Source organism: Eubalaena glacialis, chromosome 2 (genome assembly GCF_028564815.1).
Source record: "Eubalaena glacialis isolate mEubGla1 chromosome 2, mEubGla1.1.hap2.+ XY, whole genome shotgun sequence".
Taxonomy (NCBI): Eukaryota; Metazoa; Chordata; class Mammalia; order Artiodactyla; family Balaenidae; genus Eubalaena; species Eubalaena glacialis.
Window position 1 is genome coordinate 57,919,775 of NC_083717.1, and position 26,180 is coordinate 57,945,954.

The 26,180-nt window shown below is 38.5% G+C and overlaps 1 pseudogene; it reads left to right on the top strand.

Annotated features, from left to right (window-relative positions):
• Positions 1–559: 559 nt before the first annotated feature.
• Positions 560–25,654, top strand: LOC133084601 (NEDD4-binding protein 2-like; annotated as a pseudogene).
• Positions 25,655–26,180: the final 526 nt, after the last annotated feature.

A 26,180-nucleotide genomic window follows, 5' to 3' on the forward strand; every position in this document is an offset into this window, starting at 1 on the left:
CCATAAGCTCAGTTTCTTCAATAGATCAATATCATAAAAAAGAAAATAAATCACTATCATGAAAAAATCATATCATGGAGAAAGAAAAAATCCCCACTGAGGGATTCTCAGGGAACAGAGGTCAGTGGACACAATCTTTGAGCTCTCTCTCTGACTCACTCCAGCTCACTGGTATTTACCAGAATGGAGCTTATACCCTTGTCTGTTTTTTTGCAGCTACTATCAGGAGACACTGGTACATTGTCCGGTTCTAGTGCCCAGTTGGGCTTACACCTGTAGGTCCCACAAAACTGTAACCAACAGAGGAGAGTTCTCAAACAGCTACCACCCCCAGGGCAGAGCAAGAGGGTCTATTGACCCACGAAATCAGTTTTTCTGGGAAAGAGGGCTATTAGCTCATCATTGTAGCTGCAGCCTGAGGGGCAGGATTCTAGTTAAATACACATTTAAGGGCTTACTGTAAATCCTATCAGATATCTCAAAAGATGGGTGCTATATTCATGTTCTCCTTCTGTAGTGGTCCAGAGCACCAATATCTCTCAGGGGGGACCTTTTACACATGTCTGGTGCCTTGGTTTTTATGCCTGGTGTCCTGGTTTTGGCAGCTGTCACCCAAGGGATGACCCTTGAATGCCTGGCTCTGGTGGCAGGTGGGGCTTGTGTTCCTGATTCCCACAGGACTCTAACAATCAGAGAGACAGTTCTCAGCAGGCTACCACACCTAGGATACTGCACAGACAGCAGACACACCCCAAGACCCTCTGTAGAAGAGGCCTGTGTGCTAGTCCTGCAGCTTCAGCCTGAGAGGTAGGATTAAGGTCTGCACATACCTAGAGGCCTATAGAGATGCTCTCAGAGAACATGGGCCAGGGGATGCCATCTTTGCTCTCTCCCTCTGCCTCACTACAGCTCACCCAGAAAGGAGATTACACACTCATCTGGAGACTCAATATTTGTGATCGCCACCCAGGGGACACCTCCAGATTGCCTGGTCTGGTGCCCCACAGGGCTTACATTTGCAGTCCCACAGGACTGTACATATTTGCATACTTTAAAAGCTGCTGTCTGAGGGTTTGGCTTCCAATGAATCTGAATCTAGGTGCTGACTGAGATCTGCCCCTTTGGGACACTAACAGGTCTTGGCACACCCTCAGCTACTGGGAGCCATTAAAAATAAAATAGGCTGCTTTGACAAGCACAAAGGTCTGAGAGACAACCAAAAGCTAGGACAGGGTTGAATGATAAGGATCATCTCCAACATAAGGCAACTCCTGCAAGACTAGGAGAGGTGGTGTTTCATCTAATACATAGAATCAAATGCAGAGTCAAGCAAAGTGAAGAAACAGATTAATAAATACCAAATGAAAGAACAAGATAAACCTTGGGGAAAAGCCTTGAAACAGAGAGAAGTAATTCACCTGATAAAGTGTTCAAAGTCATGGTTATAAAGATGCTCACCAACCTTGAAGGAATGGGTGAACACAGTGAGAACTTCAAGAAACAGAGGAAATACAAGAAAGTACCAAATAGAAGTCACAGGGGTGAACATTACAATTACTTAACTGAAAAATACACTACAAGCATTCAACAGACTAGATGAAGAGAAGAAAGGATTGGTGAACTCAAGGACAGAGTAGAGGAACTCATCAATCATAACAGAGAAAGAAAGGAAGAAAGAGAGAGAGAGAGAAAGGGAGGGAGGGGGAGGAAGGGAGGAAGGAAGGAAGGAAGAAGGAAAGAGAGATAAATTAAGGTACTTACGGGACAACATCAAGCTGACTAACATTTGCATTGTAGGGTTTCCAAAAGGAGAAGAGATAAAGAGGCAGAAACTTATTTGAAAAAATAATGGCTGAAAATGTCCATAACCTGGAGAAGGAAGCAAACATGTAGATCCAGGAAACCCAGAGAGTTTCAAATAAGATGAACTCAAAGAGATACACATCAGGACACATAATAATTAAAATGCTGAAAGTTAAAAACAAGGAGAGAATCTTAATAGCAGCAAAAGAAAAACAACTTGTTACTTACAAGGGAACCCCCATAAGAATATTAACAGATTTTTCAGCAGAAAATTTGCAGGCCAGAAGGGGGTGGCATGATATATTCAAATTGTTGAAAGAAAAAGAAATCCAACCAAGGATACTCTAGCCAGCAAGGTTATCATTCAGAATTGAAGGAGAGGTAGAGTTTTCCAGACAAGTTAAAATTAAAAGAGTTAATCACCACTAAACTGGCTTTATAGGAAATGTTAAAGAGACTTCTTTAAGCGGAAAGGAAAGGGCAGTAATTAGTAGCAAGAAAACGTACAAAAAAATAAATCTCACTGGTAAAGATAAATATATTTTACAGGTAGAGGATTAATCACTTTAAAAGCTAGCATGAAGGTTAAGACAAAAGTAGTAAAATAAATATAACTACAGTAGTTAATCAAGAGATACACAAGATGAAACAAGTAAAAATTGACATCAAAAACATAAAACGTGTGGTGGGGGAGGGTAAAAATGTAGACCTTTAGAAAGTGTTCAAACTCAAGTGGCTATCAACATAAAATAGACTTTTATATATATAGGCTGTTATATGTGAGCCTCATGGTAACCACAAAACGAAAACCTAAAGTAGATGCACAAATGATAATAAGAAAGGAATCTAAGCATAAAGAGAAAGTCTTCAAACCTTGAAAAAAGTTTAGAGCAGGAGAAGAAAGGACCAGAGGAATTACAAAACAGCCAGAAAACAATTAACGAAATAGCAATAAGTACATGCCTATCAATAATTACTTTGAATGTAAATGGACTAAATTCTCAAATCAAAAGACAGAGTGACTGAATGGATAAAAAACAAGACCATCTACATGTTACCTATAAAAGACTCACTCCAGATGTAAGGGCACGCACTGACAGTAAAGAGATGGAAAAACATATTCCATGCAAATGGAAACCAAAAGAAAGCTGGGGTAGCTATACTTACATCAGACAAATAGACTCTAAAACAAAGACTGTAATAAGAGACAAAGAGGGGCATTACATAATGATAAAGGGGTCAATCACACTAGGGGATATGACACTGGTAAATATTATTGTCTGGGAGTGCTTTCCCATGAGAAAGACTCTCTGCCCCAATTCCAAAATCTTTTTATTTACAAACTTAACTCGCCTAAGTATTGAAATATTTAGACAGCTTCTGTGTTCCTTGCTATCAGTGCAACTTGTGGAATGTGTAAATGGCCTGAGGCTTCTAACAATGTTTTACATTCTGTTTTCCTTAATTTGTATAGATAATTCTCTATTTTGGTAGCAATAGATGAATTTTGTGGTTGGTAAATGAAAAAAGAACAAAGTGTATCCAGTAATTAGTGTGTTTTTTTTCTTCCTATGACAAAATATATTTCCTATGAATTTGAGGGAAGTTGAGTTACCACAACTCCTTTACTTGTTTTTTTAAGGTTTGAGCTACTCAGTTTTTGCTACTCATTTTTATTTGGGCAAAAATAATTTTAATAAAAACCCTGGCAGTATCTCAAGAAACATACTTTATTTAGAGTCAGTTTCATGTTACAGGCTCAGAGAGCAATAGAGTCCTGGCAGTCAAGCAGAACTTGAAAACAAGGTTGAGAGAATTTTCCCTCAAAAAATATTTTATAGGACCTATAAAATACAAATGAATAATTCTTAAATGATTACTACAGAAATCTAAACATAATACCAGCTAAGAAGGGGCATAATAAAATGTATATACCCCTAAAAAGTTGATGGCATAAATCCCTATAACACAAGACCCTCAAGGAAGGAGGAAATTAGTATCACTAGAACTCAAGGAGGGAGACTTTCTCCTTCCAACCAGGGAGACTGAAGGAGGTTTTATCAAAGATAATGACATTGGATCTGGTCCTTAAAGGATAGGAAGGATTTTGAATATAAAAATGGAATAAACCATCAGCATCGTTCGGTAATCTACACAAGTACAAAGAAGATATGAAACTAGAGGACTCTCAAGTATATGAAAAGAGCCACCTCAGGAAAACATTACCAATATAAAAATCAACTGTGATACTAAGTTGCATTTGACACTTATTAAATAGAAATTGGGTAGTAAGATTTGCCGGTAGTCTTGTTCTCTGTACCCACATGGATCTGGGACAATTTTCCAGATTGTTATGAACCACGTGGAACATGCTGAAAGCACACAATTCCCTGGGGCCTCGCTGTGTCCAGGCCCCACTCCCCTCCAGTCACCTGCCCGCCACCCTCCACCATGTGCTTCATGCTTCCCTGCACTTTCAGGGCAGTTCTGTTGGGGCAGCTCCACCGGCTCATGCAAGAATTCAGCGTTGTGTAGTCAGCTTTGCTGTGGGAACTGACAACCCTAAAATCTCAGTGTCTTCCACCAACAAACAGTAATTCCTGCTCATGTTATATGATGCCTACATGTTGGCTACAGGTCTGACCCACGTGTCTCCTGGGCTCCAGGATCCAGGCTGGAGGAGACAGCTCCTCCTGGGAAATGTCATGCTGCCGGGAGAGAGAAAGCTCTCTGTATACCTGGCACTCTGCCCCTGCTCTTCTCATTTTATCAGCAGGTAGTCGTTATGGGGCAGGAAACTGTTCTCACTTGTGGGGATGTTGACCTGAGCTGGGAATGGGGAGGAGACCTGGGAATGATGACAAAGTCAACCACAGCTTGAGACCACTTTCTCACTGAACGAATCCTCACCCAGTGGTCCCAATTTGAAAGATGTGGCAGAGTTTCTCTCTTGGAATCCTAATTCCTCTCTGGTAGATGTTGCTGTTCTCTTGTCAAGTTCCTTTCAAGAGGTCTGAACCTCTGACCCTAAGCTCAGCGACTCCAGCTCCTCCTCCATAGCCTCTCTTCTGGCTGACATCCCCATGCAGACTTCTTGCCTGGAGTGCTGAGCCTTTCAACATCCTAATTGCTTATCCCAGGCTCCAACTGCTTTTGGAGAAACCCTATAAAGGGGTATCAGATCCTCTCCCCAACTCAGCACTCCATCACAGTGTTAGGTTACCACGTATTGATTTCTCTCTGGATAAAGGATGTTCTGCTCAGTAGACTGGACTTCCTCCAGCAGTGACAGCTGGACCACTGCTCTTGTGCCCTCATACCTGCCCCCTCTCAGCTACTGGCCGACCGGCCTCATCCTCCAGAGGCAACTGATCTATGACAGCTGAGGAATGAAAGATGACACACTGCTTTGCTTCTTGACTCATCAAGAAACTTTCTGACTACTAATTTTGTGTAGCAGGTTTGACTTTTAATCCTCATCTTCAGGTGTGTATGAAATAAAACTTGTATATGGCTTTTGTTACCCATGACCTGTAGCTGAAATTGCCAGGTCGTAAGGATGTACTTTTGTTTAAACTCGGCATACTGCAAAATAGTTTTCCAAAATGGTGGTGCCAATTTATACTTGCAGCAGCAATAGAATGCAGTTCCTGACAGCTTTGAAATTTTAGCCATCATGATGGATTTATAGTGTTGTGTCTTGGTTGTTTTAATGTACATTTCCTGATGACTAATGATGTTGAGCAACTTTTTATATAAACATCAATCATTCGAAAACCTCCCTTTTGAGAAGCGCTTGCACAAATGTCTTCCCAATTTTTTAAACGAGTCTTTTTCTTATTGATTTGTAGAAGCACATTATATAATCTAGAGAGGGGGCCTTTCTCTGTTGTGTGTGCCTAACATACTTTCTCCCATATTGTGACTCACCTTTTCATTATTTTAGTGCTATATTTCAGTGAAGATATGTTCACAGCTTTAGTGTAATCTGATTCTTCAATCTTTTTTATGTTCAAAGCTTTTTGTATAGTATTTAAGAAGTCTTTTTCTACACCTATGTCATTATATACTCCATTAGAATGTATTCTAAAATGTTTGTTGTTTACCTTTCACACATAGATTTAAATTCCACATGGGCATTATTAGTGTGTGCATGTGTGTGTTTCTATATAAGGCATGAAATAAGGATCAATTTTCATTTTTTCTGCATGAATCTCCAATCGACTCATCACTATTATTAGTGACTATTCTTTCTGCATTTCTATACACTAATAACAAAGAAAGAGAAATTAAGAAAGTATCTCATTAACAATCACATAAAAATAAAATTGGTACAGCCACTATGAAAAATGGTATGGAGGTTTATAAAAAAATTAAATATATAACTATCATATGATCTAGGAAACCCACTTCTGGGTGTATAACTGAAGGAAATGAAATCAGTATCTCAAAGAGATATCTTCACTCCATATTTATTGCAGTATTATTTACAATAGCCAAGATATAGAAATAACCTAAGTGTTTGTGGACAGATGAATGGATAAAGAAAATGTTATATATATTTCATATGTCATTATGTATATATCTGTGTGATTCCTATAAGAATGAAATATTATTCAGCAATACAAAAGAATAAAATCTGCCATTTGTGAAAACATGGATGAACAGTGAGTTTATTATGCTAAGCAAAATATGTCAAAGACAAATACTGCATGTTATCAGTTACATGTGGAATCTAAAAAACAAAAAACCCTTCAAACTCATAGAAACAGAGTGTTGAATGTTGGTTGCCATGGATTGGATGGTGGGAGAAATAGTGGGATACTGGTCAAGGAGCACAAACTTTCAGAATTAGTTCTGAGGATAAAATATACAGCACAGTGACTACAATTAATAATGCTGTATTGTGTACTCAAAATTTGCTAAAAGAGTAGATCTTAAGCATTCTCACCACAGGGAGGGGGGAAAGAAAGTAACTATGTGAGGTGACTGATGTGTTAATTTGATTGTGATAATCATTTCACAATGTATTCATACACCAAATAATGACAGTGTACCCTTTAAATATATACAATTTTATTTGTCATTTATACCTCAATAAAGCTGGAAAAATTTAAAAGGAAAATTGAAAAAGAGAAAAGGAGAGCACACTCTACATTAAAGAGATGTAATAACAAAATGTAATACATGAACATAGATTGTTTTCTGGTTTTAATAAAAGTTGTAAAAGTCATTTTTAAAGCAACTGAAAAATTTGAATATGGATTGTGTATTAGATGATACTAGGGAATTACTTTGAATTTTGTTTGATTCTGAGATTATGTGATTGAGATTGTCGAATAGCTCAGCAAGATAAAAATACAAGAAAACATAAGAAAAACATTTACAATTGTTGATTCTAATGATTAACTAATACAGAGTTTGTCAATGTACTATTCTTCCAACTTTTCTCATGTTTGAAAATTACATAATGTGAAAGTTGGAGAGTAGAAGAACCATAAAAAGGGGAAAGAAATACTTCAAGAGGTGGAGCTGTCTGTCACTGAGGTGGGAATTCCACTTCTGGGTGGAAATCTACCAGAGAGGTCATGTTGGAATTCCTCCACTGACTGTGGAAACTGAGGATGCTGCTAAGGTCCTGTCTGTCTCTAGGCGTCTATGATTCCAGGATACAGTATCATGTTGCTACAAAACAGTTTTGCTTAAGGGAAGATTAAATGAGATCATGTCTGTGTCTGACACATGATACTTTATTTATGGGGAAAAAGATGCCCTGAATATAGACCTGAGTGTTCCAGGTACAGAAAAATATTATGTTGTGTAACAGGAAGGATCATAACATTTACAGATACCACTGTCGTCTCATTTAGCATGTTGAGGGCATCAACCCCAGAGAGAAGGTAGAATTTTATTATTTTCTGAATGTTTTCCCATAAAGGCACATCTGGCTGATGGTTACCATATTAGACACTGCAGTTTCAGAAGGTGGAGAGAGATATGACGCAGCACATTTAATTAAAAAGTCCTAACACCATTGGATTGTAAAGCAATATAAATCTATTTTCTTTCAGGTACGTCTTCAGTATGAAACGTCATAAGAAAGAAAGGACACAGTGATCCTGTGATAAACCACTATGGAAAAGAATATTAAAAAAAGAGTATATATGTATTACTGAATCACTTTTCTGTACAGTAGAAATTAACACAACATTGTAAATCAACTACACTTCAGTTAAAAAAAGAAAGAAAAGATAAGTAAAAAGGAGAAGCATTTTAGGTTTTGGAAGTCAGAATGACAAAAAGAAGGAAGAATCTTGGAGGAAGTCTTATTAGAAGACTGCAAACTCCAAGGAAGTCATCAAGCAGGTTTTGCTAGTGACGAGGAGGCAACCATCTCTAGTCTTTCTAAAACCTAGGATGGACAAGACGAAATCAGTCAGCTGGAGCACTTCACCAGTCTCACAGACATTTTCTGACCTGGACCTGGATATAGAGCACCCGATGCTTTCTGAATATGATTCATGGGGAACAGAGCTGGGTGCTTACTAAATGCCAGGCCTTGTGCACATCATTTTTCCATGGATTATCTCATTTAATACTCGCAACAATCCTCTGAGTTGAAAATGTAATGGATTTTCTATTGGGATTGTTGGAAAGAAGAGTCTTCTCCAAGAGTTTAGGTGATTTTGAGAACCAAGAAATTGCATCGGGAAGTGAAATAATGGAAAGTATCTTTCTTAAGGAGAGGGTGAAGATTCAAAAATGGATTCATTTTTGGACACGTAGCTAACTGAAGAATTGGAGTCCTTAATACAGAATGCCTTTAAGCAATTGAACTTTTCCAATGACCACATAGATTCATTTTTGCCTTTATGAATATTAATAGTTTAAGTGACTCAAGCAAGCATGTAAGTATTATGACTCCCATTCTTTCTACAAAAAAATATGGATTAGAACAATGAAAATTTAGAAAGTTCTGCCTCTTCATTAAATTTAAATTTCTTAAGTTACATTCAGTTTTGACTGAATAATACTAATATGCACACAGCCTACCTATGATGCAGACAGGGAAAACTCAGCAGGCAGAAAAAAGAGCTGTAACTCCTGAAAAACCTGAATTAATAGCACATGTATTCCCTGATACTGCTGTAGATCTAGAATACAGGTGTAGGTAAAGAATACGAACAAACCACTTCCTAAAAGTTAGGCAGAACTTTCAGTTCTACATAGCGTCAAGCAATCTTTCCTAGTTATCTGAAAGCTACAACAGCTGAAGACAAGTATGAAATGGAGAAAAAAATCTAGTAGCAACAGACACTGGAGTTGGTATATAATTTTCAAATTTGTCTGATATTTGAAAACCCTGTATCGATTCCTACATATCTTGAACTAAATGAGAAAATTAATTTTACTGACCCTTTTGAAATAAAGAAAACTGAAAATCTTCCAAAGGATTATGTGAGATTTCAGATAAACAGAGAATAATTTATGAATGAAGATGAACAAGAAATGGAGACTATTCTAATGGCCTGGAGTGCTTTGTCATCTGGAGTAAGCAAAAAAGATGAAAGTGTGATGTTGATTGTCATGACAGTGATGGCCAGTCTCTCATCAGAGACTGTCTGGAATTGCCATTACCCGCTGAAATGGCTTTTCAGCATAATGAAGTATTTGGTTCTGTTGGCATTGATTCAGGGTCTTTAACAGTTGAGGAGAATGTGCTTCATATCGATCTGAGTTTGGAAAAAGTGATTCATAAAAAAATTAAAGAATCTGTGATGGTTAGCAGGCTTCTTTTTATAAAGAACTCCTTTTGTGTCTGTTTCATCACCTTCCTTCTTGAACAAAATCTACCACATTATATACTATAATTCCATTGAATTTGATTTTGAGAGAGAATTAACTTTTACCGGTTAACAGGTTGCTGATTTTTCCTCCTCTTTTCAGCTGTTTTTAACTTATTTTTCTTGCAGTTACATTGAGATATAATTGACATACAGCACTGTATAAGTGTAAGGTGTACAGCATACTGATTTGACTTACGTATGTCATGAAATGATTATCACAATAAGTTTGGTGAACATCCATCATCTCATATAGATACATTAAAGAAATAAAAAATATTTTGTCCTTGTGATGAGAATTATTAGGATTTACTCTCTTAACTATTTTCATATATAACATAGAGCAGTGTTAATCATATTTATTATGTTGTACCTTACATCCCTAGTATTTGTTTATCTTATAACTAAAAGTTACTTTTCAACTGGCTTCATCCATTTCCCCCTCTTCCACCCCCACCTCTGGTAAACACAAATCCCATCTCTTTTTCTTTGAGTTTGTTTGTTTATTTGTTTGTTTTTGAAATATAATTGATGTATAAACGATAATAGTTCCTGTTAAAGCATTTAGATTATTTCCAGATTGGCCGAATTATATAATTGGTGATAGAACCCAATGTGATTGTTCATATTTTTGAGGCTAAAAACAAAAACAGTGAGTTTTCTACTCCCATAGTTAAAGACTGCAGTGCCAATTAAGTTTTTCGGTTTTTTTTTTAACATTTCTTTTATTTATTTCTTTATTTTTTTACATCTTTATTGGAGTATAATTGCTTTACAATGGTATGTTAGTTTCTGCTTTATAACAAAGTGAATCAGTTATATATATAAGTGTATCCCCATATCTCTTCCCTCTTGCGTCTCCCTCCCTCCCACCCTCCCTATCCCACCCTCCCTATCCCACCCCTTTAGGTGGTCACAAAGCACCGAGCTGATCTCCCTGTGCTATGCAGCTGCTTCCCACTAGCTATCTATTTTACATTTGGTAGTGTATATATGTCCATGCCACTCGCTCACTTTGTCCTAGCTTACCCTTCCCCCTCCCCATATCGTCAAGTCCATTCTCTAGTAGGTCTGCATTTTTATTCCCATCTTGCCCCTAGGTTCTTCATGAGCATTTTGTTTTTGTTTTTGTTTTTTAGATTCCATACATATGTGTTAGCATACGGTATTTGTTTTTCTCTTTCTGACTTACTTCGCTCCGTATGACAGTCTCTGTGTCGATCCACCTCACTACAAATAACTAAGTTTCATTCCTTTTTATGGCTGAGTAATATCCCATTGTATATATGTGCCACATCTTTTTGTCCATTCATCTGTTGATGGACACTTAGGTTGCTTCCATGTCCTGGCTATTGTAAATAGAGCTGCAATGAATATTTTGGTACATGACTCTTTTTGAATTATGGTTTTCTCAGGGAATATGCCCAGTAGTGGGATTGTTGCGTCGTATGGTAGTTCTATTTTACGTTTTTTAAGGAACCTCCATACTGTTCTCCATAGTGGCTGTATCAGTTTACATTCCCACCAACAGTGCAAGAGCGTTCCCTTTTCTCCACACCCTCTCCAGCATTTATTGCTTGTAGATTTTTTGATGATGGCCATTCTGACCAGTGTGAGATGATATCTCATTGTAGTTTTGATTTGCATTCCTCTAATGATTAATGATGCTGAGCATTCTTTCATGGGTTTGTTGGCAATCTGTATATCTTCTTTGGAGAAATGTCTATTTAGGTCTTCTGCCCATTTTTGGATTGGGTTGTTTGTTTTTTTGATATTGAGCTGCATGAGCTGCTTGTAAATTTTGGATAGTAATCCTTTGTCAGTTGCTTCACTTGCACATATTTTCTCCCATTCTGAGGGTTGTCTTTTGGTCTTGTTTATGGTTTCCTTTGCTGTGCAAAAGCTTTTAAGTTTCATTAGGTCCCATTTGTTTATTTTTGTTTTTATTTCCATTTCTCTAGCAGGTGGGTCAAAAAGGATCTTGCTGTGATTTTTGTCATAGAGTGTTCTGCCTATGTTTTCCTCTAAGAGTTTGATGGTGTCTGGCCTGACATTTAGGTCATTAACCCATTTGAGTTTATTGTTGTGTATGGTGTTAGGGAGTGTTCTAATTTCATTCTTTTAAATGTAGCTGTCCAGTTTTCCCAGCACCACTTATTGAAGAGGCTGTCTTTTCTCCACTGTATATGCTTGCCTCCTTTATCAAAGATAAGGTGACAATATGTGCGTGGGTTTATCTCTGGCCTTTCTATCCTGTTCCATTGATCTATATTTCTGTTATTGTGCCAGTACCATACTGTCTTGATTACTGTAGCTTTGTAGTATAGTCTGAACTCAGAGAGACAGATTCCTGCAGCTCAGTTTTTCTTTCTCAAGATTACTTTGACTTTTGGGGATCTTTTGTGTTTCCATACAAATTGTGAAATTTTTTGTTCTAGTTCCGTGAAAAATGCCAGGGGTAGTTTGATAGGGATTGCATTGAATCTGTAGATTGCTTTGGGTAGTAGAGTCATTTTCACAATGTTGATTCTTCCAATCCAAGAACATGGTATAGCTCTCCATCTATTTGTATCATCTTTCATTTCTTTCATCAGTGTCTTATAATTTTCTGCATATAGGTCTTTTGTCTCCTTAGGTAGGTTTATTCCTAGATATTTTATTCTTTTTGTTGCAATGGTAAATGGGAGTGTTTTCTTAATTTAACTTTCAGATTTTTCATCATTAGTGTATAGGAATGCAAGAGATTTCTGTGCATTAATTTTGTATCCTGCTACTTTACCAAATTCATTGATTAGCTCTAGTAGTTTTCTGGTAGCATCTTTAGGATTCCCTATGTTTAGTATCATGTCATCTTGAAACAGTGACAGCTTTACTTCTTCTTTTTCGATTTGGATTCCTTTTATTTCTTTTTCTTCTCTGATTGCTGTGGCTAAAACTTCCAAAACTATGTTGAATAATAGTGATGAGAGTGGGCAAACTTGTCTTGTTCCTGATTAGTGAAAATGGTTTCAGTTTTTCACCATTGAGGATAATGTTGGCTATGGGTTTGTCATATATGGCCTTTATTATGTTGGGGAGAGTTCCCTCTATGCCTACTTTCCAGAGGGTTATTATCATAAATGGGTGTTGAATTTTGTCAAAAGCTTTATCTGCGTCTATTACGATGATCACATGGTTTTTCTCCTTCAATTTGTTAATATGGTGCATCACATTGATTGATTTGCAAATATTGAAGAATCCTTGCATTCCTGGGATAAACCCCACTTGGTCATAGTGTATGATGCTTTTAATATGCTGTTGGATTATGTTTGCTAGTATTTTGTTGAGGATTTTTGCATCTATGTTCATCAGTGATATTGGCCTGTAGTTTTCTTTCTTTGTGAACATTTTTGTCTGGTTTTGATATCAGAGTGAGGGTGGCCTCGTAGAATGAGTTTGGGAGTGTTCCTCCTTCTGCTATATTTTGGAAGAGTTTGAGAAGGATAGGTATTAGCTCTTCTCTAAATGTTTTGTAGAATTCACCTGTGAAGCCATCCGGTCCTGGGCTTTTGTTTGTTGGAAGATTTTTAATCATAGTTTCAATTTCAGTGCTTGTGATTAGTCTTTTCATATTTTCTATTTCTTCCTGGTTCAGTCTCAGAAGGTTGTGCACTTTTAAGAATTCATCCATTTCTTCTGGGTTGTCCATTTTATTGGCATATAGTTGCTTGTAGTAATCTCTCATGATCGTTTGTATTTCTGCAGTATCAAGTGTTACTTCACCTTTTTCATTTCTAATTCTATTGATTTGAGTCTTCACCCTTTTTTTCTTGGTGAGTATGGCTAATGGTTTATCAATTTTGTTTATCTTCGCAAAGAACCATCTTTTAGTTTTATTGATCTCTGCTATCGTTTCCTTCATTTATTTCTGATCTGACCTTTATGATTTCTTTCCTTCTGCTAACTTGGGTTTTTTTTTGTTCTTTTTTCTCTGATTGCTTTAGGTGTAAGGTTAGGTTGTTTATTTGAGATGTTTCTTGTTTCTTAAGGTAGGATTGTATTGCTATAAACTTCCCTCTTAGAACTGCTTTGGCTGCATCCCATAGGTATTGAGTCATTGTGTTTTCATTGTCATTTGTTTCTAGGTATTTTTTAATTTGCTCTTTGATTTCTTCAGTGAACTCTTGGTTATTAAGTAGTGTGTTGTTTAGCCTTCATGTGTTTGTATTTCTTACAGATTTTTTCCTGTAATTGATATCTAGTCTCATAGCGTTGTGCTCAGAAAAGATACTTGATATGATTTCAATTTTCTTAAATTTACCAAGGCTTAATTTGTGAACCAAGATATGATCTATCCTGGAGGGTTTTCCATGAACACTTGAGAAGAATGTGTATTCTGTTGTTTTTGGATGGAATGTCCTATTAATATCAATTAAGTCCATCTTGTTTAATGTATCATTTAAAGCTAGTCTTTCCTTATATACTTTCATTTTGGATGATCTGTCCATTGGTGAGAGTGGGGTTTTAAAGTCCCCTACTATGATTGTGTTACTGTCGATTTCCCCTTTTATGGCTGTTAGTATTTGCCTTATGTATTGAGGTGCTCCTATGTAGGGTGCATAAATATGTACAATTTTTATATCTTCTTCTTGGATTGATCCCTTGATCATTATGTAGTGTCCTACTTTGTCTCTTGTAATAGTCTTTGTTTTAAAGTCTATTTTGTCTGATATGAGAATTGCTACTCCAGCTCTCCTTTGTGTTCCATTTGCATAGAATATCTTTTTCCATCCCCTTACTTTCAGTCTGTATGTGTCCCTAGGTCTGAAGTGGGTCTCTTGTAGACAGCATGTATACAGGTCTTGTTTTCGTATCCATACAGCAAATCTATATCTTTTGGTTGGAGCATTTAATCCATTTACATTTAAGGTAATTATCGATATGTATGTTCCTATTACCATTTTCTTAATTGTTTTGGGTTTATTATTGTAGGTCTTTTCCTTCTCTTGTGTTTCCTGCCTAAAGAAGCTCCTTTAGCATTTGATGTAAAGCTGGTTTGGTGGTGCTGAATTCTCTTAGCTTTTGCTTGTCTCTAAAGGTTTTAATTTCTCCATCAAATCTGAATGAGATCCTTGCTGGGTAGAGTCATCTTGGTTGTAGGTTTTTCTCTTTCATCACTTTTAAAATGTCCTGCCACTCCCTTCTGGCTTGCAGAGTTTCTGCTGAAAGATCAGCTGTTAACCTTATGGAGATTCCCTTAAGTGTTTGTTGTTTTTCCCTTGCTGCTTTTAATATTCTTTCTTTGTATTTAATTTTTGATAGTTTGATTAATATGTGTCTTGGCGTGATTCTCCTTGGATTTATCCTGTATGGGACTCCTGTGCTTCCTGGACTTGATTATTTTTTTTCCCATATTAGGGAAATTTTCAACTATAATCTTTTCAAATATTTTCTCAGTCTCTTTCTTTTTCTCTTCTTCTTTGGGACCCCTATAATTCGAATGTTGGTGTGTTTAATGTTGTCCCAGAGGTCTCTGAGGCTGTCCTCAATTCTTTTCATTCTTTTTTCTTTATTCTGTTCTGCAGTAGTTATTTCCATTATTTTATCTTCCAGATCACTTATCCGTTCTTCTGCCTCAGTTATTCTGCTATTGATCCCTTCTAGAGAATTTTTAATTTCATTTATTGTGTTGTTCATCACTGTTTGTTTGCTCTTTGGTTCTTCTAGGTCCTTGTTAAAAGTTTCTTGCATTTTGTCTATTCCATTTCCAAGATTTTGGATCATCTTTACTATCATTATTCTGAATTCTTTTTCAGGTAGACTGCCTATTTCCTCTTCTTTTGTTAGGTCTGGTGAGTTTTTGCCTTGCTCCTTCATCTGCTGTGTGTTTCTCTGTCTTCTCATTTTGCTTAACTTACTGTGTTTGGGGTCTCCTTTTTGCAGGCTGAAGGTTCATAGTTCCCATTGTTTTTGGTGTCTTTCCTCTGTGGCTAAGTTTTGTTCAGTGGGTTGTCTAGGCTTCCTGGTGGAGGGGACTAGTACCTGTGTTCTGGTGGATGAGGCTGGATCTTGTTTTTCTGGTGGGCAGGTCTACATCTGGTGGTGTGTTTTAGGGTTTCTGTGGCCTTATTATGATTTTAGGCAGCCTCTGTGCTAATAGATAAGGTTGTGTTCCTGTCTTGCTAGTTGTTTGGCCTAGGGTGCCCAACTTGCTGGTCATTGAGTGGAGTTGGGTCTTGGCATTGAGATGGAGATCTCTGGAATATTTTTGCCATTTGATATTACATGGAGCTCGGAGGTCTCCTGTGGACCAGTATGCTGGACTTCGCTCTCCCACTTCAGTGGCACAGCCCTGACGCCTGGCTGGAGCACCAAGAGCCTGTCCTCCACACGGTTTAGGATAAAAGGGAGAAAATAAAGAACTAAAGAAGATAAAATAAAATAAAATAATGTAAAATAAAATAAAATGAAATATAAAAAATAATTATTAAGAAAAAAATTTTGTTAAGTAATAAAAAAAAGAAAAACGGACAGAGAGAGCCCTAGGACACATGGTAAAAGCAAAGCTATACAGACAAAATCACACACAGAAGCATACACATACACACCCACAAAAAGAGAAAAAGGGAAAATATATTGTTTCTCCCAAAGTCCACCTCCTCAATTTGGGATGATTCGTTGTCTATTCAGGTATTCCATACATGCAGGGTACATCAAGTTGATTGTGGAGATTAATCTGCTGCTCCTGAGGCTGCTGGGAGAAATTTCTCTTACTCTTCTTTGTTCTCACAGCTCCTGCGGTTCACCTTTGTATTTGGCCCTGCCTCTGCGTGTAGGTTGCCTGAGAGCGTCTGTTCTTCACTCAGACAGGATATGGTTAAAGTAGCAGCTGATTCAGTGGCTATGGCTCACTCAGGCCGGGGGGAGGGAGGGGGATGGAATGCGGGGCGAGCCTGGGACCGCAGATGCCAGGGTTACGTTGCACCAGCCTGAGGCGCACCAAGCGTTCTCCCAGGGAAGTTGTCCCATGATCACGGGACCCTGGCAGTGGTGGGCTGCACAGGCTCCCAGGAGGGACGGTGTGGATAGAGACCTGTGCTTGCACACAGGCTTCGTGGTGACGGCAGCAGCAGCCTTAGCGTCTCATGCCCATCTCTAGGGTCCGCGCTGATAGCCGCGGTTCACGCCCATCTCTGGAACTCCTTTAAGCGATGCTCTTAATACCCTCTCCTCACGCACTAGGAAACAAAGAGGCAAGAAAAAGTCTCTTATCTCTTCAGTAGCTCTAGACCTTTTCCCGGACTCCCTCCTGGCTAGCTGTGGTGCACTAGCCCCCTTTAGTCTGTGTTCATGCAGCTAACCCCTGGCCTCTCCCTGGCATCCAAACTCCGAAGCCTGAGTCTCAGCTCCCAGCCCCTGCCCGCCCCAGTGGTTGAGCAGACAAGCCTCTCGGGCTGGTGAGTGCTGGTCGGCACCAATCCTCTGTGTGGGAATCTCTCCACTTTGCCCTCCGCACCTCTGTTGCTGCACTCTCTTCCATGGCTCCGACACTTCCCCCCTCTGCCACGCGCAGTCTCCTCCCGAGAAGGGGATTCCTAGTGCGTGGAAACATTTCCTCGTTCACAGCTCCCTCCCACTGGTGCAGGTCCCATCCCTATTCTTTTGCCTCTGTTTTTTCTTTTTTCTTTGGACCTACCCAGGTATGTGGGGAGTTTCTTGCCTTTTGGAGGTCTGAGGTCTTCTGCCAGCGTTCAGTAGGTGTTCTGTAGGAGTGTTCTACATGTAGATGTATTTCTCATGTATTTGTGGGGAGGAAGGTGACCTCCACATCTTACTCTTCTGCCATCTTGAAGCTCCTCCTCCACTTGTTTATTTCTGTTTTTATTTCCATTTCTCTAGGAGGTGAGTCAAAAAGGATCTTGTTGTGACTTATGTCATAGAGTGTTCTGCTTATGTTTTCCTCTAAGAGTTTGAAAGTGTCTGCCCTTACATTTAGGTCTTTAATCCATTTTGAGTTTATTCTTCTGTATGGTGTTAGGCAGTGTTCTAATTTCATTCTTTTACATGTAGCTGTCCAGTTTTGCCAGCACCACTTATTGAAGAGGCTGTCTTTTCTCCATTGTATATTCTTGCCTCCTTTATCAAAGATAAGGTGACCATATGTGCGTGCATTTATCTCTGGGCTTTCTATCCTGTTCCATTGATGTATATTTTTGTTTTTGTGTAAGTACCATACTGTCTTGATTACTGTAGCTTTGTAGTATAGTCTGAAGTCAGGGAGCCTGGTTCCTCCAGCTCCATTTTTCTTTCTCAAGATTTCTTGGGCTAGTTGAGGTCTTTTGTGTTTCCATAAAAATGGTGAAATTTTTCGTTTTAGTCTTGTGAAAAATGCCAGTTGTAATTTGATAGGGATTGCATTGAATCTGTAGATTGCTTTGGGTAATATAGGCATTTCCACAATGTTGATTCTTCCAATCCAAGAACATGGTATATCTCTCCATCTGTTTCTATCATCTTTAATCTCTTTCATCAGTGTCTTATAATTTTCTGAATACAGGTCTTTTGTCTCCTTAGGTAGGTTTATTCCTAGATATTTTATTCTTTTTGTTGCAGTGGTAAATGGGAGTGTTTTCTTAATTTCACTTTCAGATTTTTCATGATTAGTGTATAGATATGCAAGAGATTTCTGTGCATTAATTTTGTATCCTGCTACTTTACCAAATTCATTGATTAGCTCTAGTAGTTTTCTGGTAGCATCTTTAGGATTCTCTATGCATAGTATCATGTCATCTGCAAACAGTGACAGCTTTACTTCTTGTTTTCCAATTTGGATTCCTTTTATTTCTTTTTCTTCTCTGATTCCTGTGGCTAAAACTTCCTAAACTATGTTGAATAATAGTGGTGAGAGTGGGCAGCCTTGTCTTGTTCCTGATCTTAGTGGAAATGGTTTCAGTTTTTCACCATTGAGAACTATGTTAGCTGTGGGTTTGTCATATATGGCCTTTATTATGTTGAGGTAAGTTCCCTCTATGGCTACTTTCCAGAGGGTTTTTTTCATAAATGGGTGTTGAATTTTGTTAAAAGCTTTCTCTGCATCTATTGATACGATCATATGGTTATTCTCCTTCAATTTGTTGATATGGTGTATCACATTGATTGATTTGCGTATATTGAAGAATCCTTGCATTCCTGCGATAAACCCCACTTGATCATGGTGTATGATCCTTTTAATGTGCTGTTGGATTCTGTTTGGTAGTATTTTGTTGAGGATTTTTTCATCTATGTTCATCAGTGATATTGGCCTATAGTTTTCTTTCTTTGTGACATCTTTGTCTGGTTTTGTTATAACGTGATGGTGGCCTCGTAGCATGAGTTTGGGAGTGTTCCCCCCTCTGCTATATTTTGGAAGAGTTTGAGAGGATAGGTGTTAGCTCTTCTCTAAATGTTTGGTAGAATTCGCCTGTGTAGCCATCTGGTCCTGGGCTTTGTTTGTTGGAAGATTTTTAATCACAGTTTCAATTTCAGTGCTTGTGATTGGTCTGTTCATATTTTCTACTTCTTCCTGGTTCAGTCTCGGGAGGTTGTGCATTTCTAAGAATTTGTCCATTTTTTCCAGGTTGTCCATTTTATTGGCATAGAATTCCTTGTAGTAATCTCTCATGATCCTTTGTATTTCTGCAGTGTCAGTTGGTACTTCTCCTTTTTCATTTCTAATTCTATTGATTTGAGTCTTCTCCCTTTTTTTCTTGATGAATATGGCTAATAGTTTATCAATTTTGTTTATCTTCGCAAAGAACCAGCTTTTAGTTTTATTGATCTTTGCTATCATTTCCTTCATTTCTTTTTCATTTATTTCTGATCTGATCTTTATGATATTGTTCCTTCTGCTAACTTTGGGGGTTTTTTTGTTCTTCTTTCTCTAATTGCTTTAGGTGTGAGGTTAGATTGTTTATTTGAGATGTTTCTTGTTTCTTAAGGTAGGATTGCATTCCTATAAACTTCCCTCTTAGAACTGCTTTTGCTGCATCCCATAGGATTTGAGTCATCGTGTTTTCATTGTCATTTGTTTCTAGGTATTTTTTTTTATTTTCTCTTTGATTTCTTCAGTGATCTCTTGGTTATTAAGTAGTGTATTGTTTAGGGTCCATGTGTTTGTATTTTTTACAGAGTTTTTCGTGTAACTGATATCTAGTCTCAGAGCATTGTGGTCGGAAAAGATACTTGATACAATTTCAATTTTCTTAAATTTATGAAGGCTTGATTTGTGACCCAAGATATGATCTATCCTGGAGAATATTCCATGGACACTTGAGAAGAAAGTGTATTCTGTTGTTTTTGGATGGAATGTCCTATAAATATCAATTAAGTTCATCTTGCTTAATATATCATTTAAAGCTTGTGTTTCCTTATTTATTTTCATTTTGGATGATCTGTCCATTGTTGAAAGTGGGGTGTTAAAGTCCCCTACTATGATTGTGTTACTGTTGATTTCCCCTTTTATGGCTGTTAGTATTTTCCTTATGTATTGAGGTGCTCCTATGTAGGGTGCATAAATATGTACAATTGTTATATCTTCTTCTTGGATTGATCCCTTGATCATTATGTAGTGTCCTTCTTTGTCTCTTTTAATAGTCTTTGTTTTCAAGTCTATTTTTTCTGTTATGAGATTTGCTACTCCAGCTTTCTTTTAATTTCCATTTACATGGAATACCTTTTTCCATCCCCTCACTTTCAGTCTGTATGTGTCCCTAGGTGTGAAGTGGGTCTCTTGTAGACAGCATGTATATGGGTCTTGTTTTTATATCCATTCAGCCAGTCTATGTCTTTTGGTTGGAGCATTTAATCCATTTACATTTAAGGTAATTATCAATATGTATGTTCCTATGCAATCCTACCTTAAGAAACATTTTCTTAATTGTTTTGGGTTTGTTTTTTTAGGTCGTTTTCTTCTCTTGTGTTTCTCGCTTAGAGAAGTTCCTTTAGCATTTGTTGTAGAGATGGTTTGGTGGTGCTGAACTCTCTCAGCTTTTGCTTGTCTGTAAAGGATTTAATTTCTCCATCAATCTGAATGAGATCCTTGCTGGGTAGAGTCATCTTGGTTGTAGGTTTTTCCCTTTCATCACTTTAAATATGTCCTGCCACTCCCTTCTGGCTTGCAGAGTTTCTGCTGAAAATTCAGCTGTTAACCTTATGGGAATTCCCTTGTGTTTTATTTGCTGTTTTACCTTGTTGCTTTTAATATTTTTTCTTTGTATTTAACTTTTGATAGTTTGATTAATATGTGTCTTGGCGTGTTTCTCCTTGGATTTACCCTGTATGGGACTCTGTGCTTCCTGGACTTGATTAACTACTTTCTTTCCCATATTAGGGAAGTTTTCAACTATAATCTCTTCAAATATTTTCTCAGTCCCTTTCTTTTTCTCTTCTTCTTTTGGGACCCCTATAATTCGAATATCGGTGCATTTAATGTTGTCCCAGAGGTCTCTGAGACTGTCCTCAGTTCTTTTCATTCTCTTTTGTTTATTCTGCTCTGCAATAGTTATTTCCACTATTTTATCTTCCAGGTCACTTATCCGTTCTTCTGCCTCAGTTATTCTGCTATTGATCCCTTCTAATGAATTTTTAATTTCATTTATTGTGTTGTTCATCACTGTTTGTTTGCTCTTTAGTTCTTCTAGTTTCTTGTTAAACGTTTCTTGTATTTTCTCCATTCTATTTCCAAGATTTTGGATAATCTGTACTATCATTATTCTGAATTATTTTTCAGGTAGACTGCCTATTTCCTCTTCTTTTGTTAGCTCTGATGGTATTTTACCTTGCTCCTTCATCTGCTGTGTGTTTCTCTGTCTTCTCATTTTGCTTAACTTACAGTGTTTGGGGTCTCCTTTTCGCAGGATGCAGGTTCTAAGTTCCCGTTGTTTTGGTGTCTTCCCCAGTGGCTAAGGTTTGTTCAGTGGGTTGTGTAGGCTTCCTGGTGGAGGGGCCTAGTGCCTGTGTTCTGGTGGATGAGGCTGGATCTTGTCTTTGGTGGGCACGTCCACGTCTGGTGATGTCTTTTGGGGTGTCTTGGCCTTATTATGATTTTAGGCAGCCTCTCTGCTAATGGGTGGGGTCGTGTTCCTCTCTTGCTAGTTGTTTGTCCTAAGGTGTCCTGCACTGTAGCTTGCTGGTCGTTGAGTGGAGCTGGGTCTTGGTGTTGAGATGGAGATCTCTGGGAGATTTTTCCTGTTTGATATTATGTGGAGCTGGGAGGTCTCTTGTGGACCAATATCCTGAAGTTGGCTCTCCCACCTCTGAGGCACAGCCTTGATGCCTGTCTGGAGCAACAAGAGCCTCTCATCCACACGGCTCCAAATAAAAGACAGAAAAAGAAAGAAAGAAGAAGATAAAATAAAATTAAATGTTATTAAAATAAAAAATAATTATTAAAAAAATTTTTTAAGTAATAAAAAAAAAAGAAGGAAGGAAAAAGAGAGCAACCAAACCAGAAAACAAATCCACCAATGATAAGGAGCTCTAAAAACTATACATAAAAAAGAAAAAAAAACCAGACAGACAGAACCCTAGGACAAATGGTAAAAGCAAAGCTATACAGACAAAATCACCCACAGAAGCATACACATACACTCTCACAAAAGAGAAAAAGGGGGGAAAATATATATATCGTTGCTCCCTAAGTCCACCTCCTCAATTTGGGATGATTAGTTGTCTATTCAGGTATTCCACAGATGCATGTACATCAAGTTGATTGTAGAGATTTAATCCGTTGCTCCTGAGGCTGCTGGGAGAAATTTCCCTTTCTCTTTTTTGTTCGCACAGTTCCTGGGGTTCAGCTTTGGATTTGGACCCGCCTCTGCGTGTAGGTCACCTGAGGGCATCTGTTCCCTGCCCCCACAGGACGGGGTTAAAGAAGCAGCTGATTTGGGGGCTGTGGCTCACTCAGGCCTGGGGGAGGGAGGGCAATGGGTGTGGGGCGAGCCTGCGGCAGCAGAGGCCGACGTGACTTTGCACCAGCCTGAGCCACGCCGCGCGTTCTCCTGGGGAAGTTGTCCCTGGATCACGGGACCCTGGCAGTGGCGGGATGCACAGGCTCCCGGGAGGGGAGGTGTGGATAGTGACCTGTGCTTGCACACAGGCTTGTTGGTGGCAGCAGCAGCAGCCTTAGTGTCGCATGCCCATCTCTGGGGTCCGCGCTGATAGCCACAGCTCGCGCCCATCTCTGGACCTCCTTTAAGCAGTGCTCTTAATTCCCTCTCCTCGCGCACCAGGAAACAAAGAGGTAAGAAAAAGTCTCTTGCCTCTTCGGCAGCTCCAGACTTTTTCCCAGACTCCCTCCCGGCTAGCTGTGGGGCACTAGCCCCCTTCAGGCTGTGTTCACGCAGCGAACCCCAGTCCTCTCCCTGGGGTCTGACCTCCGAAGCCCGAGCCTCAGCTCCCAGCCCCCACCCGCCCCAGCGGGTGAGCAGACAAGCCTCTTGGGCACTGATCCTCTGTGGGGGAATCTCTCTGCTTTGCCCTCTGCACCCCTGTTGCTGCGCTCTCCTCCGTGGCTCTGAAGCTTCCCCCCTCTGCCACCTGCAGTCTCCACCTGCGAAGGGGTTTCCTAGTGTGTGGAAACCTTTCCTCCTTCACAGCTCCCTCCCAGAGGTGCAGGTCCCATCCCTATTCTTTTGTCTCTGCTTTTTCTTTTTCTTTTTTTGGCCCTACCCAGGTATGTGGGGAGTTTATTGCCTTTTGGGAGGTATGAGGTCTTCTGCCAGAGTTCAGTAGGTGTTCTGTAGGAGTTGTTCCACATGTAGATGTATTTCTGATGTATTTGTGGTGAGGAAGGTGATCTCCACGTCTTTTACTCTTCTGCTATCTTCGCCAATTAAGTTTTAAAATCAGTTTTTAAAAGATGCAGCAGAAGAGCTCTGTTTGTGGAGAAATTATATGGATGCAGCCATACTTCATAATTTTTTTATATAGCTTTATTTATTTAGATTAACCACAAATAATTTGACTACAATTATACAAGGCAAAATCATTTCTGGACAAAAGTAATATAAATGCATTTACCAATGCATCCCTTCTTTGCCAATTTCCTGCCCATGATTTGTGTTTAAAAGCATCAAGGACAGGAAGTGTCCTATAAAATGCTAATTTGAGACCCTCCCCTTGTTGGGAATATTTTTCCTGATAATCCTGAACAAACATCATCTCAGGGAACAGACAACCTAAAATTATTGAAGAATTTAGCAGCCCCTGATGTGCTACTCTTATTGGATCTTTGGAATACTCAAACTTTTTTTTGAAGTATAGTTGATTTACAATGTTGTGTTAGTTTCCAGTGTACAGCACAGTGATTCAGTTTTTTATGTATATATACACACACATATATACCACACATATATATAAAACTGAATCACTGTGCTAAATATATATATATATATATATATATATATATATATATATTCTTTTTCAGATTCTTTTCCCGTATAGGCTATTACAAAATACTGAGCAGAGTTCCCTGTGCTGTACAGTAGGTCCTTGTTGGTTATCTATTTTATATATAGTAGTGTATATATGTTAATACCAAACTCCTAATATATCCTTCCTCCCCATTTCCCCTTTGCTAACCATATGTTTGTTTTCTATATCTGTGCTCTATCTCTGTTTTATAAATAAGTTCATTTGTATCTTTTTTTTAAGATTTCACATATAAGTGATATCATATGATATTTGTATTTCCATATCTGGCTTACTTCACGTAGTATGATAATCACTAGGTCCATCCATGTTGCTGAAAATGGCATTATTTCATTCTTTTTTATGGCTGAGTAATATTCCATTGTATATGTGTGCCACATCTTCTTTACCAATTCATCCATCAATGGACTTTTAGGTTGTTTCCATGTCTTGGCAATTGCAAATAGTTCTGCTATAAACATAGGGATGCATGTATCTTTTTAAATTAGAGTTTTGTCTGGATATGTGCCCAGGAGTGGGATTGCTGGATCATATGGTAACTCTAGTTTTTTAAGGAACCTCCATACTGTTTTCCATAGTGGCTGCACCAATTTACATTCCCACCAACAGTGTAGGAAGGTTCCCTTTTCACCACACCCTCTCCAGCATTTATTATCTGTAGACTTTTTGATGATGGCCATTCTGACCAGAGTGAGGTGATATTTTATTGTAGTTTGGATTTGCATTTCTCTAATAATTAGTGATGTTGAGCATTTTTCATGTGCCTGTTGGCCATCTGTAGGGAATACTCAAACTTAAAAAGTATCACCCAGAGAAATAATGTCAGAAGTAATTGCCTCACAGGAAAAACATGATTTGAAAAGGGAGCCACATAATGTTTGTAAAAGATTGTGTCACTGAATTAAAGAAGCATCAGCTCTCCAAGATATTCCCAAAATTCTCTGGTGGAGATTTTCAAGGACCACAGCCATCTCTTAGGACACACATTTAAACTGTTCTCTTAAAGGAGACCCCAAAAGAACTGTTGTTGCACAAGAGTTCTTCACCAAAAAGTGAGCATCACTTCTACTGCGTAGAAGTCTAAAGAGAAACAAAGGAAAGACTGGAGGTAAACAAAGTGGTCCATTCCCCTGAGTAGGATGGCTGCAAGCAGAAGAGGATGCAAGGTTTCAACAAGGCAAAGAAGCCCATCAAATGGGGGGTGGGAGTGCTGCCATGTTTTATGCCCCCCAGGGAAGTGTCCATGAGCAGACGAATGAAGCCAGCTACATTACCAATGCAGAAATTTTTCAGAAAACGTTCCTCCCTGTTGACACAGAATGTTCCAGACCTCCATGGGCTGCATGGCGACAAAGCTAGAGAACTGGATGACAGAATTACAGCACAAACTGAAGAATTTAAGAGAATGTTCGTATGTCTTGCCTCTCTGTGATTATGGACCAAGGAAAACAGCCAGGGCATAGTTGATGGCAGGAAGCCAGCCGCTGTTAAATACCTACAACCACAGCTTCAGGCTCTCTGAAATTAGACCAGGCTGCTGGAAAGTCCTGCTAAAGTAAAGAAACATCCTTGACTTAAAAGCATAAAGAATTTAATAAAGAAACAGGGCCAGAATGCATCTGCATCCAGAAGAGCCCTTTATGACTTCACGTTATATATGACAAATTTTGTTATCTTTCTTTTTAAACTGAGTGATTCTTCTGGTTCAAATGGTGAACCTGTTTTTAATAATGATTGAATTAACTGTGAGGCTACTCATTAAAATGCAATATTGCAGGTATCTTGTGGAGAATATATTACAAAACTTTCAGCCAGTATATGAGAAACAAAATGTTTTTATTTGTACAATAAAGACAAAGTAATTTTGCTGTCAGCTCTGTACATTTTTATTGAGAACTTTTTATAACTCTGCTTTTAAAATTTTTTATAAAACCATTTGCAAATCACATACTTAGTTTAATAAAATGCTTTTGGCCCCTCCCCCAAAATTGCATATTTACTTGTATGTCAAACAAGTGTTAAGCTGTCCTTAATATCAGTCAATTTGCCTCCTTAGTTCTGCTGACTTTGATGTTTCTTTCAGCA